A 6,802-nucleotide genomic window follows, 5' to 3' on the forward strand; every position below is an offset into this window, starting at 1 on the left:
AACTGCCCGTGCGAAGGTAGCTGCTTCGTGCGAAGTAAGCCTAGCTCGTGTGAATGTAACTTGTCAGTGCGAAGGAAGCCCAATTCGTGCGAAGATAACTAAGTTCGTACGAGGATGTTCAGTTCACACGAGAATGTTTTAGTTCGCACGAGGGTGTTTGTCACACCCCAACCAATGGCGGAAACATCGGGATGAGACGAAGTGTGAAGATTGCTCGAGACATCATAACGCTATTTGTGACAATAATTTAATAATCCAAATTTCATTTCCAAAATAAATTGTCAAAACATTACAAGAAAAGCAAATAACAACATTGTTCAACATAACATAAACAAAATTGATACAACACTTTAAACCTAAACGTCTAAGTGAGTATCTAGGCATCTTTGCTATCCGTTTTCATTTCATCATCATCAACCTGTAACATGTTTAAAAATACAATTCAATGCAAAAGCAAAGGCGAGTATACAAGTTTGGTACGTACATAGCATAAGATAAAAAGTGTGAACAATTCCTCATGGCAAGCATATGATTCAAGATAAACATTAAACATGGCATGTGTCTAACATATCAAACCAAGAAAACGCAATATGCTCAAGACATAACCTCAAGTTTACGGGCGGGTCGTTAATCCTATAGCGCTACATATGTCAAGGTTTGGCTCGTACGAAGTTAATGATAAGTTCAACACATAAGAATAACCCAAGTTTAAAGTATCAAGCCATCACGTATACAAGCATGTTATAGGAACGTTCATGTGTTTAACAAAGTGTTCATGTGTAAGTTTTCAATAGGTAAACATGTTACACCCCAAAAGTGGTAAAAGTAAAGAGGGGGAAATACGAGTATACTCACATTGGCTGCGTTTGGATTTCTTGTAAGTAAAGTACAAGTAAGATTGGGGAAGGAATTCCAAAAGAATGAAAGCGATTAACCTAAATGATTAAAATAACACACAACGATCTTTGTTAATATCTGATGTTTATGGTTTACAATTTGATTAAATATTATAGTATAATTTAACTTATTATTTTCATTTAATGTTAAAAGAAATTATAATAGTATTGTTAATTATTCATATTATTTATACATGCTTAAGGTTTCTATAAAAAAAAATGTGATTGGTTGGTTATGAATGAAAAGAATTTATGTTAAATTAAAACACAATGTTAAATAAAAGAAAACAAATATATAACTGTTATCTGTATGTGCTAAAAAAAAAAAAACCAAAAGATTAAAAACATATATACACTATAAGTGATAGGTTCCATACTGATTTTAAGACACAAAAACAGGTGCAGCAACGGTTTAAGCATAACCCAAACACTACACTGCTACTTCTGATTGGAAGATTCATGCTTTGTTTCATTTGAATACATAGTTAGTTTGTTTACCTTCTTCCAAAGAACATTTGAACAGAAAACATAGCTAACAACTTTGATTAATAATAATCATCCACAACAATTTATTTCGTTTATGTATTAACAGTATGTCATCTTCTTCACTTAACATAAAACATCGACAGACTGTTGTATCGATACCCAAAGTTCAGTTTTATGTGGATGATTATTACGTCGGAAAAATGTACGATTTCAACCGAGACAAAAGATCAAGAAAGATATACCGAAACGAATGTTACGCGGTTCCGTCGTGAACTCCGATGTAGTGAACTTCGAACTCTGGCGAATGCTCCGAACTCCGACAGGGATACAAGTCCGGCCACGTGCAGATGGATGAAAATTTTTTTTTGGTTTCTTTCTCTCTTTCGAAATGATAAGGAAGTGGCGAGTCGTGGTGCTTGTTTACGATCTCCGGCGGTGTCGGCTTCTCTCCGACAACAACTAGTTTCTCATGTGGTCGCAGGTGATATCGAAACAAGTTCGTGTTAAACACGGTTGCCGTTACTCGAGACAGAAGCAAAACGGGAGGAAAAAAATACAAAGATAGACAGAGGGTCCGATGTAAAAAAAACTCCGACGTGAATCTCCGATACTTCCTCGAGTTTCCTCGTTTTTAATGAGTAGAGAGGGAAGGCAAATAAGATGAGCAGAACTCTGTTAGTTGTGTTTGGTTATATAGATGAAACAAATGATGATGATTACGATAAATTGGTTCTATTTTCCATAGTTGCGGTCTTGTTTGGGTTCGTAAAGCGTCTGGATTCATGGTTGCATGGAAAAGGTAACTTTATTGATGTTGGAAAGGAGGAGAAACAGCCGTAATGGTGTTTAGGTGGTTGCCATTAATTTAAGTAGTTGGAAATTAAAACAAAGCAAATTTGATGCTGTCTTTGGGCTTGCGGCCGAATTGTGGCTGTTCGACAGGCACGTTTTTATTATATATATATTTTTTTTGTTTGCCTTTGAATATTAAGTATGTATTTGTAAAGTATGAAATACATATTAAATAATGGTGATGCTTTAATGTAGTTGGATGGTGTAATTGATTAAAACCACAACAATTCAGCCACACAGGTTCGGCCGCAAGGGTGTGCTGGCCATTTTATTTATTTATTTCTTTTTTTTTTATAAGATGTGCATTAGTGGAACATTACAAGTAGTTATGATATTACAAATAATGGATGTTGAATAGTTGAAAAGAAGTAACGAAAGTAGCCATTAAAAGCTACTTACATTCTTTTTAATTATTTATTCTTTTAACATTATAAGATAGGTATTTGTTGCTTATTAAAGTGCCACATGTTGTTAACTATGTATATAGGATGTATCAATGCCTAACCTGTATAAACAAGGTATACTTCACATAAAAGTTCAATTATATTACGATCGAAGTCCCGGATTTACAATGGTTCGAAACGAAATACCATCACAAAAGAAGTAGGGTTTCCTAAAATAGAATTATAAGACAAGCTTTCTCATTAAGGAAAGTTACGAAAAAGCGAAGCGTTACAGTCTCCCCTCCTTTAAGAAATTTCGTCCCGAAATTTATTTAAGAGGAAGACTTGAGGAAAAAAAAAGAATTTGGCAAAAGGTTAATCAAGGCTTAGAAGTTTGAGACGTGTAAAAAAAAAATGTGAAAATTTGAGGAACGAAAAGGGTAGGTTTGAGAGAAAAAAAAAAAAAAAAAAAACTAAATTTCTCACGACACTTTTTACAAAAGTTTGGTAACATGGTGACAACACTTATATATAGGAAGTACCAGTGGCGTATCCACCATGTTTTGCCCACGTGACGTCCGTTTCGTTATTCGGTGCCATGTTATGTTCCATGTCTTACCATACACAGTAGTACACTTCATGATTCTCATGCGCCTACCACTATAATCCCGTGTGCACCCGCGATTATACTGATCGTCGCATGATCCACATAGCTTGTACTAGTTGTGTATGAATCAGGGTATACATAAATTTGAAAATAAAAATGTGTACGTATAAGAATGTAGTATATAAGCAAGTCCATGCTTAAGTATGTATGGGACCCACGTAAGCGAATCTCTCGGATTCCGCTCGCGTACGGGTACGAATGTATAAATCATGTGTATGAATGAGAGCACAAGCATAAGTATAAGTTTAAGTATAAATAGGCACGTAAGTATGAGTATCAACATAAACGTACGTGTAGTGTGAGTATATGTGTAAGCATGAAACGTAGGCATATATGGATAAGCATGAAACGTATGAGTATAAGTAAAACATAAAACGTATGAATATAAGTATGAATATGATTATGAGTATAAGCGTAAAATATATTGTTATGAATATGAGTGCGAGTACGAATACTAATGATTGCGTATATCGTATTAATTGATAACATAACAAATTCAATCATGTAAAAGTGCTCGAAAGGTTGAGCATGTAACTACGAATGATATAACTGGATTTGTCGCGATGCAACGACTAAAACGTGTATGATGATATGCATGTATAATTGTTTAAATGAAAAGTTGAGTTTATCGAATCAAAATTAGATTGAGCTTGGTTTGAAAGGTAGAATATAGTTTGTATATGTAAAGGAACATAAAGTACTCATTGGTTATGCAGGATGTATTTTGTAATGAATGGAAATGCTACTTTTGTGTAAAAGGGTTTATGTAATTCGAAGATGGTCGGTCCCCATGAAGTCTTCTTGCCCACATGTGTTGTAAATTGGTTTAGGAAAAGGGTTTTTTTTTTTTGATAAAAAGTAAGTTCGTTTCATCAAACAAGAAATTATGAATTTAGGAGGTTCTCGTGAAAACGAGGATCCTTAGAAAAGAAATTTAGCAAAAGGACGTAGTGATTGTTAAAAGTTTTATCAAATGATTTGTTGATTGAAAAGAGTATTTGGTAAAACGATCAAATAACATTTATGAGATTTTATAAGGAATTGGGAAAGGTTAGTTTGATTTCGATTAAGAATGGAAGTCTCTAGTATGGTGATATAATATGAACGTGTTTTAGTTAATAAGTCGGATATGGAGTTTATGGGCGAGAGATTCATTAGATCGATTAAATTGAGAGGTAGCATTTCGTAAGGTTTGGAAATTCGTGTAGTAAAACGTTTAAGACATGATTAAGTATCTCGTGTATATGGTTTATGTGAAATATATAATGGAATAAAGAATACGTTTGATAAAATAATAAATTTTGAAAATCGCATAAGTAGGGATTTGATTAATGATAAGCAATTTAGGTATAAAATATGATCGAGTTTGCATAATAAGATGTTTCGAAAGAGAAGTTTTGGTAACAGTCACCTAAGTTAGGGAATCACCCCTAACTCGTTGGTGAGGTCGTTTTAAGGAAAAGGGAGTGGAGCTAATCGTCAAGGTAAGGAAGTCGCTCCCATCTCGATGATATTTCTCCACTTGTCGTTACAAGGAAAACGAATTTAAATTATATGAAATCAGGCATATGTATAAATGTATGGAAAAGGTTCAATATGTTGTGTGTGTGAATAGAGAAATCGAAAGTAAACTCGAGTTTGAAAGATTGCATCGTATAAATAAATAATAGAAACACATGTTTGACCAAAGTTTGGAGTGTTCCAAACGGAACTTTGACTAACCAAAGTGGTCGAAGAGTCTTTTGAATTTGAGGAGCATGCTTTGGCCTAATAGGTAAAATACTCTCGCCGACAAGTCGGTTAACGGTATTTACCCTTCCGGTTACTACATGTCCCAAATCAATCGAAATTTCGAGACTTGGCGGGATTTATGAAAAAAATCAAGGAGTGGAACTAGTCGCCAAGGTGCGGGTTTCACCCCTAACTTGACGGTTTCGTATCCTAAGTGTGGTTGGTACTCGTCGGGTCAAAATTTAATTTCAACACTTTGACGAGGATCCACTAGAATTTGAAATTTGAACTTCTCCATCAAGGTGAGGATTTCACTCCTAACTTGATGGTGAATTTCGTGTAAAAAGAAAAGGAAAGTGGATGGATTGAGAGTTGTTCACCAAATTATGGGTTTCACGCCTATTTTGGTAAACTCGTCTCGTTTGTATAATACGAATGTTTTCGAGTTTAATGAAATCGAGTAAAATGTCATAGGAAAAAGCGTATGATAAAGGAATAAACAGACAAGTATAAACGTACAATAAAGCATACCAAGAATAGCACACAAAGAATAGGACAATAAAACAAGTATCGACACATAACAAATCAAGTATTAACACATAAGTATAGCATGTCAAGTGTTACACATAAGTGACATATATATGTTTAAAAAGGTCGAAGAGAATAAATAAGAAACGAACAAAGTAGCATGTAAGTAGTTCCAAGCAAAACCTAAAAATAAGGCACTAAAACTATAGACTAGGTAAAAGCATTCCTACTTTTCCTAATTCCCTATAGTTATGGCTCTGATACCAATCTGTCACACCCCAACCAATGGCGGAAACATCGGGATGAGACGAAGTGTGAAGATTGCTCGAGACATCATAACGCTATTTGTGACAATAATTTAATAATCCAAATTTCATTTCCAAAATAAATTGTCAAAACATTACAAGAAAAGCAAATAACAACATTGTTCAACATAACATAAACAAAATTGATACAACACTTTAAACCTAAACGTCTAAGTGAGTATCTAGGCATCTTTGCTATCCGTTTTCATTTCATCATCATCAACCTGTAACATGTTTAAAAATACAATTCAATGCAAAAGCAAAGGCGAGTATACAAGTTTGGTACGTACATAGCATAAGATAAAAAGTGTGAACAATTCCTCATGGCAAGCATATGATTCAAGATAAACATTAAACATGGCATGTGTCTAACATATCAAACCAAGAAAACGCAATATGCTCAAGACATAACCTCAAGTTTACGGGCGGGTCGTTAATCCTATAGCGCTACATATGTCAAGGTTTGGCTCGTACGAAGTTAATGATAAGTTCAACACATAAGAATAACCCAAGTTTAAAGTATCAAGCCATCACGTATACAAGCATGTTATAGGAACGTTCATGTGTTTAACAAAGTGTTCATGTGTAAGTTTTCAATAGGTAAACATGTTACACCCCAAAAGTGGTAAAAGTAAAGAGGGGGAAATACGAGTATACTCACATTGGCTGCGTTTGGATTTCTTGTAAGTAAAGTACAAGTAAGATTGGGGAAGGAATTCCAAAAGAATGAAAGCGATTAACCTAAATGATTAAAATAACACACAACGATCTTTGTTAATATCTGATGTTTATGGTTTACAATTTGATTAAATATTATAGTATAATTTAACTTATTATTTTCATTTAATGTTAAAAGAAATTATAATAGTATTGTTAATTATTCATATTATTTATACATGCTTAAGGTTTCTATAAAAAAAAATGTGATTGGTTGGTTATGAATGAAAAGAATTT

This window comes from Helianthus annuus, chromosome 14, assembly GCF_002127325.2.
Source record: "Helianthus annuus cultivar XRQ/B chromosome 14, HanXRQr2.0-SUNRISE, whole genome shotgun sequence".
Taxonomy (NCBI): domain Eukaryota; kingdom Viridiplantae; phylum Streptophyta; class Magnoliopsida; order Asterales; family Asteraceae; genus Helianthus; species Helianthus annuus.